The sequence below is a fragment of the Delphinus delphis genome, chromosome 4, assembly GCF_949987515.2.
Source record: "Delphinus delphis chromosome 4, mDelDel1.2, whole genome shotgun sequence".
NCBI classification, from domain to species: domain Eukaryota; kingdom Metazoa; phylum Chordata; class Mammalia; order Artiodactyla; family Delphinidae; genus Delphinus; species Delphinus delphis.
This window is the reverse complement of record NC_082686.1, coordinates 5,801,514-5,812,072: the sequence shown is the minus strand read 5'-3', so window position 1 is coordinate 5,812,072 and position 10,559 is coordinate 5,801,514.

The window sequence follows — 10,559 nt, the reverse complement described above, 5'->3', positions numbered from 1 at the left end:
GTGGTTGGTTATTCAGATTCGTGGGGCTGATGGCTTTTGCTGTCTTGCTGCCCCACCCCATCTGGGCTGCTACCCCACGCAGTCAGTCTGTTCTTTGTTTGTTCAACGTCTTCATTAGTCTGTGGGATATGTTTCCTATTGTTCAAAGATCAGAGAAATTTGGGCAACTCTGCCTGTGAATCTTCTCTTGAGGTTCACTCTGCACATGGTCTTTGTAAAGTTTCCCCAAAGTCGTGCATTAAAGAAGCCTGTTTAATTTTGTTTAATACAGTGGTTCCCCAACTTGCAGTTCCGCCTCTCTCCCACCCTCACCCCTCTGCCCCCAACACAACACACAGTCTGCTTGACGTATGTGTGGGCACCTACGTGGGCACGGTGGGGCAGTGTGGGCAAACCTCCCCCACACTGACAGAAAGGACTCCATGTTCCCACTCACTCTCATCTTGGCTTCCCTTCAACCCTTGATTCTTTCCTTTTTCTTTTTTTATTTAATAGTTTTATTGGAGTATAATATCCACATCATATATTTTTTTGCACAGAGTTTACAATTCATTGACCCTCAAACTCTTTTTTATAAATTTGTGTAAAATATACGTAAATTAAATTGACCATGTTAGCCACAATTCCACAATATTTAGTACATCCACAGTGGTTTGCAACCATGCCTACTATCTAGTTGCCAAACATTTTCATCATCGCAAAAGGAAACCCTGTACCCGTTATCAGTCATTTCTCCCCAGAGCCCCCAGCCCTTAACAACTACCATTCTACCTTCTGTCGCTATGGGTTTGACCATTTGTATTTGTCCTCGTGTGACTGTCTTGTTTCACTTAGCATCATGTCTTCGAGGTTCATCCTTTCTGTAGTGTGTCAGAATTTCTTTCCTTTTCAAGGCTGAATACTATTCCATTGTATGAATATGCCACATTTTGTTTATCCATTCATCCATCAATGGGCTATTGTTCCCACATTTTGGCTACTGTGAATAATGCTGCTGTGAACGTGGGTGTACAAATATTTGTTCAAGTCCCTGCTTTCATTTCTCGTGGGTTTATACTCAGAAGGAGAATTACTGGATCATATGGTATGTCTAGGGTTTCTTATTTTGGGAATTGCCATACTGTTTTTTACAGTGCCGTGCCACTTTATAGTTCCACCAGCATTGCACAGGTTGGGTTCCAATGTCTTCACATACTTGCCAGCACTGGTTAATTTTTAAAAAGTTGTGTTTTTGTAATAGCCTTCCCAGTGGGTGTGAACTAGTATCTCGTTTTGTTTTTTGCATGTGGGATCTTAGTTCCCTGACCAGGGATCCAACCCATGCCCCCTGCAGTGGAAGCGTGGAGTCTTAACCACTGGACCATCAGGGAAGTCCCCTCATTGTGGTTTTGATTTACATTTCTCTAATGATTAGTGATGTTGAGCATCTTTTCATGAGTGTATTTGCCATCTGAATGTCTTCTGTGGAGAAAGGTCTATTCAGGTCTTTTGCCCATTTTTAAATATGGGTGTTTGTTTTTTGTTATTGATGAACCCTTACTTGTTAACAGATAAGATACTCTCACTGTCATGAACTTATGGGAAAGATATTGACTTGCATTTATTTCTTTTCTGCTTTTCTCTCTCCATCATAGTTCCCCATTGGTTATTATTTATTGCTGTCCTAGTTTGTCCTGTTCTCAGACTTGACCCAACAGATCCGCTCCTTCCCTCCCCTTCCCACATCCCATGTTGTGGACTCTTGTCTCTTTAGCTGTTGGTTCCTTGGACAGAGAGTTTTATTTAAGCCAACGGCCCCCATTGCCTTCTTTTTCTTCCTAAGGATTGTCATCTGCTCTCTGATTTTAGCCACAGTTCCTCCACTGAAGCTGCATTTTGGGAGCCCAGGAGCTTCTGGCTCCACAGTTTTTTTGTCAGATTGACACTGATGATGACCTCTTCCTCCTTGAAGCTCCTTTGGTCCCTGGGACACTTCTCTGTGAGGGGAGGGGAGTGAGCAGTGGGGTTTAGGACGGTGGACCTTTGCCTGGCTGTAGATGCTAGCTTTGACTGTGAACTCACTCTAGTGACGTCATTCTGTGGGATTCCTCTCAGTGAAGGAGAACATTAGCACCCACCTCGGAGATGTGTGGTGAGCACTGAATGAGTCATCACATAAAATCTGCTTAGACACAGTAGTTGGCGCATAGGAAGTGTTAGTTTTTAGACACTGTTGGAATGTTACATTTGGCCTTCTATATCCGTGGGTTCTGCATCCTCGAATTTAAGCAACCACAGATAGAAAATATTCAGGAAAAGAAATTACAGAAACCTCGCACCTGCAACTGTTTACATAGCATTTACACTGTATTTACGAGCATTGACATAGTACTTACATTGTATTAGGTATTAAAAGTCATCTAGGGACTTCCCTGGTGGTGCAGTGGTTAAGAATCTGCCTGCCAATGCAGGGGACACGGGTTCGATCCCTGGTCTGGGAAGGTCCCACATGCCATGGAACAACTAAGCCCATGCACCACAACTACTGAGCCTGTGCTCTGGAGCCCTCAAGCCACAACTACTGAGCCCGCGTTTCACAACTACTGGAGCCCGCATGTCACAACCACTGCATGCCTAGAGCTCATGTTCTGCAACATGAGAAGCCACTGCAATGAGAAGCCTGCGCACCGCAAGGAAGAGTAGCCCCCGCTCGCCACAGCTAGAGAAAGCCCGCGCGCAGTAGCGAAGACCCAACGCAGCCAAAAATAAATAAATAAAGTAAATAAATTTAAAAAAAGGTAATCAAGAGATGAGTTAAAGTATACAGGAGGATGTGCGTAGGTTATGTGCAAATACTACGTCATTTTATAAGATTGAGCATCCTTGGATTTTGGTATCCGCAGAGGTCCTGGAGCCAATCCCCATGGATACCGAGGGATGCCTGTAATCTGGTTTTTCTCTTACGTGTCCAGTTGGTCCCTTTTCACCTCCATTTGTTCCCCTCCTGACTCTTGTTTCCTAAATTCTGTTCTTTGCTCCTCATCATTCTCTTCCTAGACATTGTCTTGCTGTCGTCATTTCATTGTCCGCCTTTGTGCAGACAGATTCTCACTAGGTTACCTCTCTACCTTTTAGTAGGAGGCTTCTTGTAGCATGAAACTGTGCTGTATGGATATCTTTTGGGGAGGACATTTGGACTCTTGTCAGATCACTCCATGTCAGCTGCCCCCTCACCAGCTCATACACAGCCATGTCAGTTCCACCACAAACCTGGAAGAATTTGACCTTTCACCTATTTCTATGAATTGCGTTATTTTGAAGATGAAATCACAAGTGTCACCCTGCACAGTGGACCTAATAGGACCACATTAAGTGATTATATCCTGAGTAGATGTAAGAAGGGATGGTGGGGCTTTATGAATCAAACAAACTTAACGTCATGGAAGTCCTAGGAGTGATTTAGAATGTAGCCTGGTGCTTACTAGTTACTGGATAATGTGAGGTACTTAATTGACTTTCACAAAAACTTTAGAAGGTAGTTAGTATTATCTTACCATTTTAGACTTTTTCCATTTCTCACTTATAGAGACAATAGTCTTTTTTTTTTTTTTTTGAGATTCCAGAAATATATTCAACCTTCTGTGGCCAGTTGATTTTCTTTCTTTCTTGTTTTTTTAGTGTTTTCCAGCATGTTTTTTTTAACATCTTTATTGGAGTATAATTGCTTTACAATGGTGTGTTAGTTTCTGCTTTATAACAAAGTGAATCAGTTAGTCTTAAGATGGTAAATATGCCCAGAGTCTCATAACTAGCAAGTGCCTGACTTAAGATTTAACCCATTTCCTTGGACTCCAAACACAGAACTCTTAACATCTTGACTGTCTTCAGTATGTGTCATTTCCCATTTTCCATTTCTCATTTTATTTTTTCCTGCCCCCTCTTCCTACATTTATTGGATATGCTACAGCTTAGTCCATTTCAAAGAGAGGATGTGTGTGTATTTATCAATAATATCTTGTTTTAATGTGTGAATTAATTCAATCCTGCTTTTAGTTTTTATTATTCCAACTCTTTTCTATAATTTTCATTTGTTTTCTAAATTCTATGAGAGCTTAGTCCTTTTCTTTAATAATGGAAATACTTAAGGCTATGCATTTGCCTCTGAAAGCAACTTTGAACACATTCTAAGGAATCAACTAGTGTTCTCCTTTGTTTTGTTTTATAATTAAACTGTTATTACACCTTTAATATCTCCTTTTCACCTCATAGTTAATTTTCTTTATTTCTAAGTGGTTAGGATTTGATGATCTTGTTAAACTTAATGTTAATTCCTGGTTTTATTGGTTTATTGCTGGGATGATGGCCTGTTGTTTCCCTCTTAAGTCGGTATACAGTTATACTGCTATTCAGAAGTACATGTAGTTATAATAATGGGAATGCTGGCTTAAAATGAAAATTACCAGCATTTGAAAACAGTGCTTATAACTCACTTATTTTAGTCTAAATTTGAGTTCTCATTTCTCCAACTGATATGCTGTGTTTCTTTTATTATTAAAATAAACTATATATTCTCAATAAAATCCTTAGGGTACATTTCTAGCTTTGTTTTTTATAGGAAAATGGTCCCAGCCTGTTCTGTAACAGCCAGCACTCTGTAAAAACGAAGAGCTGTTGTTAAGTGGAACCGTAGGAGTAGCTAACAAATCCGTCAATGTTTAACAATTTTAATGAGCTTTTCAAAAGTGTCATATTTTCACTGTGAATCGTTTCACATTAAAATCTCTAGTTTTCTTGCCAACGTTATCGTTAATGAAAGCTGTGTGCTTCCAGCCAGATTTGGAGCGAAGTGAATGTGAGTGAGCTAGAAGCAGAATCCATAAGAAACCCGTGTCCGAGGGGAAATTTCCTGAGCATGTGGGTCTTGGTTCTGTTAATTACCTCTGGCAATTTTAGCCACATTCCCCCCAAGTCCCAGGGCAGTGACTCATTCAGGACTACTTGGGAATTGGTGACTTAGGTCAGTGAAATGTCTTTCTCACATATTTCTGCTTCTTCCACTGATTCATGGTGTCTGTGCTGGGTTTTCAAGTGAGAAACAGTGAAATACACAAGGAGGTGACTGGCATTTGACCAGGAGATGATGTTTGCATGTTAGTATTTTCTTTTTCCATTTCAGGAAAGGTGGTTTCCATAGATTCATTGAAAAGCTATGATGACCTAGAGGTGGCCAGAGGAGAGAGGGTAGTTCTGGAGAGGTAAGATGAGGCAGGAAAAACTAAGGAAGGATGGGACACAGCTGAATGGAAACAGCCCCCAGCTCTTTTTGACTCTTGAATGTTGTAACCATCTGTCTAGTCTTTTGTAGGAGTTCCTGCCTTTAGAGTTTTCTTTAAACAGAAATAAAAATCAAGTGGGGAAGAATTACGGAAAATTATGGAAAAAACATTTTTCCTTTCAGAATATTCATAGAGAGAGGAGGAAGCATGTCCTGACAGATCTAAATGCAATGTGACTTGTGGGAGGAATTCCACCGAGTACCGTATTGTGTTTGCTGCCTAGCACAGCTCGCACAAGATGCGTTGCAGATATTCCAGCAATAACTGCTTTGAGTAATTTTATTCATTTATTCACTTAGTAAATGTGTAAGTGTTCTAGGGCTGACATAACAAGGGACCACAGAGCAAGTGGCTTAAACAACAGAAATTTACTGTCTCACAGCCTTGGAGGCTGGAAGTCCGAGATCAAGGTGTCAGCAGGGCTGGTTCTGAGTCCTGTGAAGGAGAATCTGCTCCAGGTTTTTCCTCAGCTTCTGGTGGTTTGATAACAATTTTTGATGTTCCTCAGCTCGTAGAAGCATTACCCTGATCTCTGTCTTCATCTTCACATGGTGCTCTGTGTGTGTGTGTGCATCTGTGTCCAAATCTCTCTGTTTTCTAAGGACCCCAGTCATATTGGATGAGGGACCACCCTATTCCGGTATGACCTCATCTTAACTAATTACATCTGCAATGTCCCTATTTCCAAATAAGGTCACATTCTGAGGTCCTGAGGGTTAGGACTTCAGTATACGGACTTGGGGGGAACAAAATTCAACCCATAACAGTAAATATTTATTTACGCAGCCAGTGAATGTTTACTGAGCATCTGCTATGTGAAAAGTACGTTATGAGGTGTTGAGGTTTAAATAAATACCAATAAAATATTTCCTGTCACAAGCCACTTACAGTATAGTATAAACAAATAATGTAGCAACAAATAACTATAATCCGGTGGTGCTATGGTAAAGGTGTGTACAAGGAATTGTGGTGGAGATGACAGGAAAACTTCACTCAAAGGGCAAAGTTTGAGCCGGATCTGAAAGGATTAAAAGGAGATCACTTGGTAGACCATGGGCATTCTGGCCAGAGAGAGCAGAATGGAGGTCTGAAACAAAACAGTGCACTCATGGGACTTTAAGCCATCTTGTGGCAGGAGTGTAGGCTGCACTGTGGAGGTGATGGTTGCCACTGGAAAGGTTTTGTTTTAATTGCAGTACAGTTGATTTACAGTATTCTGTTTGTTTCAGGTGTACAGCAAACGTGATTCACTTATATATATGTGTATATATATTCACTTATATATTATATATGTATATATATTCTTTTTCATTCTTTTCCATTATAGGTTATTACAAGATATTGAATATAGTTCCCTGTGCTCTACAGTAAATCCTTGTTGTTTGTCTACTTTATATATAGCAGTTTGTATCTGTTAATCCCATACTCTTAATTTATCCCTCCCCCACCTCCATTTCCGCTTTGGTAACTGAAAGTTTGTTTTCTGTGCTTGTGAGTCTGTTTCTGTTTTGTAAATAAGTTCATCTGTGTTATTTTTTTTAGATTCTACATATAAGTGATATCCTATGATATTTGTCTTTCTCTGTCGGACTTATTTCACTCAGTATGATCATCTGCAGGTCCATCCATGTTGCTGCAAATGGCATTATTTCATTCTTTTTTAAAGGCTGAGTAATAGTCCATGGTCACTGGAAAGTTTTAAGCACTGGAATGACACTACTGGACTTGTGGTTTTGAAAAGTTCTGATTGACAGCATAGAGGCTGCAGTGGAGGTGATTAAGTCCAGAGTTTGTGAGATGAAACAGTCAAAATGGGCTTGAGTTTGGCGCTTGTGAGCGGATTCTAAGGCCCTTCAGCCTGAAAAGAGGAGTGGAATTTGAGATGTCTATGGGAGGTCCATTTGGCATTTGGATTTGGAGATAGGCAAAAAGTGCGGCAAGACAGTATGGATTAGGGGATGATTTTGTGTATAACCGGGGGAGGTGGGGTGGATCAGGGAGACCATGTCAAGTAACAAGAGAGGGTCGGCAGCACACCTGAATTTTAGGGGCAAGATGAGTAGCAGAGACAACAAAGGAGAGTCAGAGTGAAAAATCAGAGTGATCAGAGGAGAAGCAGTTGAGCACAGCGTAGAAGCCAAGGACTGTGGCTGTTATGAGAAGAAACACCCAACATCTCCAGCAGGTCATGGAAGATGAAGCCTGCGTAGAGCTCATGTGCCTTGTGGCTCAGTCTTGACGTTATATCTTTTACAGTCTCACCTGATATATATGAAAATATCAGCCGTTTGATATCCAAAAGGCAAGTAGAATCTTTGCTGAAATCTTTCAAAGGACACCAAAGGTGATTCCATTCATAATGCCCAACAACATCTTAAATTCTCCCTGCTCTTTCCCTGTAATCTGCCACCTTCCAAGTTACCCGGTCCCCGTCCTGTAAATTCTCCAACATCTCTCCAATCCAGCCCTCACTAGCTCTTTCTTTCACCCCAGCACCTCTTATCTTCCATGTTGATTCTGTTCTGTTCTACTAGTAACTCTCCGCCTTTTCCAGTATTTCTCAATTCTTCGCTCATCTGTGACCCTAATTCTTTGCAAGGAACAAGCTGGTAAAGACAGCATTCTTGGCAGAAGTGTGGAGGAGGAACAGACTATCGGTATGCCTCCGTTAATCCTTTCCTGACCCAAAGCAGGCTATTGGTGACCTCTGGTAGAGTGCTTTCAGGTAAGCAATGGGGGTAGAGGCAGATAGCAGTGTGTTGAAAGTTAATTAATTGGGGGATAAGGCTGTACAAAGTGGTGAATACAGACTATTTATTCCAGAAGCTTGATTTGGAAGGGAAAGAAAATAAAAGACTGACCAGAAGATGTTAGGTTATTGAGATAAGGTCCTTTAAACATGTTTTTGGAGTGAATTTTTGTTTTGCAATCATACTTACAGCAGAGATTCATGTAGGCCGTGGCTGTTATCTTAAGAGGAAAAAACAATACCGTCTGCATTGCTCATTATTATTATTATTTTTAAAGGTTTTTTTTTTTTTTTTTTTTTTGATGTGGACCATTTTTAAAGACTTTTAAGTCTTTTTTGTTACAATTTTGCTTCTGTTTTACGTTTTGGTGTTTTGGCCATGAGGCATGTGGGATCTTAGCTCCCCAACCAGGGATCAAACCCACACCCCCTGCATTGGAAGGCAAAGTCTTAACCACTGGCCCATCAGGGAAGTCCCACATTGCTCATTATTAATATGTATTGTCATTGGAACTGATGAAGAAGAAAGTCACAGTACCCCCAGGCCAGAAGCCTGGATCCCAGAACATGGACATTTACTACTAGAGAGGCTTAAACATTATGAGGACAGGGTGAGGTATGAATGTGGGTCCACCTTGAGGGGAAGGAATGAGCCGAGCGATGGGGCTTATTGACGCAGGGAAAAGTGCCTTTTGTTTTATGCTCATAGACTTTACCCAGATTACTTATTCAATAAATATTTGTGCATCGCCTACCATTTCGTTCCCATTGTTCTAGGCCTCGGGGTTCCTAGGGCTCCTGGGGCTGTAGCAGGGCAGATATAATATCCCATCATTCCTTTGCTAATTTTTTTCTTAACCCAAAGATTCCCAGAGGGAAGTGGCTATTGAATTCTTCTATTAAGAGGCTGAGGATTTAGGTCTGGGAACAGGGGAGTGGATATCATTATTTATCTAAATGGGGAGGTGGATGTAGACAGGTGGCTCCGTCCATCACAGGAGGACCATGAGGGTTTGCCGTGACTAGCTGTCTTACACCTTGGCCCTTTGGTAATAAGGGAATCCTAAAAAGTATGTGTGACTCAGCAGCACCTGTTGCGACTGTGGTGAGGTGATCCCAAGTTCAGAAATGTAGGGAAAGGTCAAGTTTAAATTAGTGAATGTTTATGTGCAATGGCATTCACTTTCTTTGCTTCTGCACTTCATAAAACTAGAAATACAAGAAGGTTAACAGAATATTGTCATGGAATACTGCCTGCACTAGGATCTGGGTAGGAATGTTTGTAACCAGCACAATATTTATACACATGTGGCAGTTGTGAAACTGGTTATTAGGGTGTCCTGTGGAAATCTGCTTTCTTAAGAAGACTACAAAAATGTTTGCCCAATCCTTCCTCCCAGTTGCTAATTCTCCTCAAACGTCTATGTTTTACTCTTCATGGCTGGTCTTTGTAAATGAAAGTTTGGGTTGAACAGTCTTGGGAGTTTGAGGGAAGTCTCTTGGCAACTGTGTAGGTCAGTGTTTGAATCAAAAAAGGGGTCTAAACCCTCCCCCATCAGTGAGTCTTTTGGCCGAGTGTCACGGCCTCACCATTTTGTCCGGACCCTGGGCACAGGGATCTGCTTCAGGCCAGGCCAAGTGATCTTGAACCCAACAGGCAGAAGTCACGAGGTTTTCTCTACTTCTACTAGAAAAACAAAGCTCCTTTCTTAGTCATATGTCCTCAGTAGAATCCGCCCACTTTCTAAAGGCAATCAGCAAGTAATGACAGGCTGGAGGAAGCTATGTGATTACTATATAGGAAAAAATGACAGGCATAAGTAAGCATTCATCACATTGAGGTAGAAATCACCCACTTGTTACAAGAGCATCCACTGTGAAATCAGATTGTTCTACCACACCTCCTGCGATGAAGTCAAGAGCCTGAAATAGCCCACAGTTCAAACGACATTCCAGCAGAAGACATGATAATAATCGCAGTTACCGTGGGCAGCTCAAGAAGGGACCTGCCTATGTGGATGAGACTGTTGATGTTTGGCTTCAGCTTTTCACCTGTCTGCTTGTAGATTTCTGTGATTGTCTGCTGTCAGGATTGAGAGGGAGCTGTGAGTGATGAAATCCGTGGTGAGAAGTCATCCCACAATGAGAAGAAGTTGTGGGTTGAGGGTGATCTGCGTGTGTCGTGGAGGGCGCAGGTGCGAGTCAAGAGGCAGTTCCGCCAGAGGTGTATCTGCTCCTGAAAGAGTCACTCTGCTGTGTGACAGGTCACGTAGGTTTTTACATTTTGTGTCTGGACAGCCATGGTTTATTACTGTGTGTGCATGATTTTCTGAACAAAGACTATCTTTCTCTCTCTCTGTTTTTAAACTGAAGTATAGTTGATTTACAATGTTGTGGTAATTTCTGCCATATAGCCAAGTGATTCAGTTATACATATATATACTATTTTTCATCTTCTTTTCCATTACGGTTTATCACAAGATATTGAATATAGT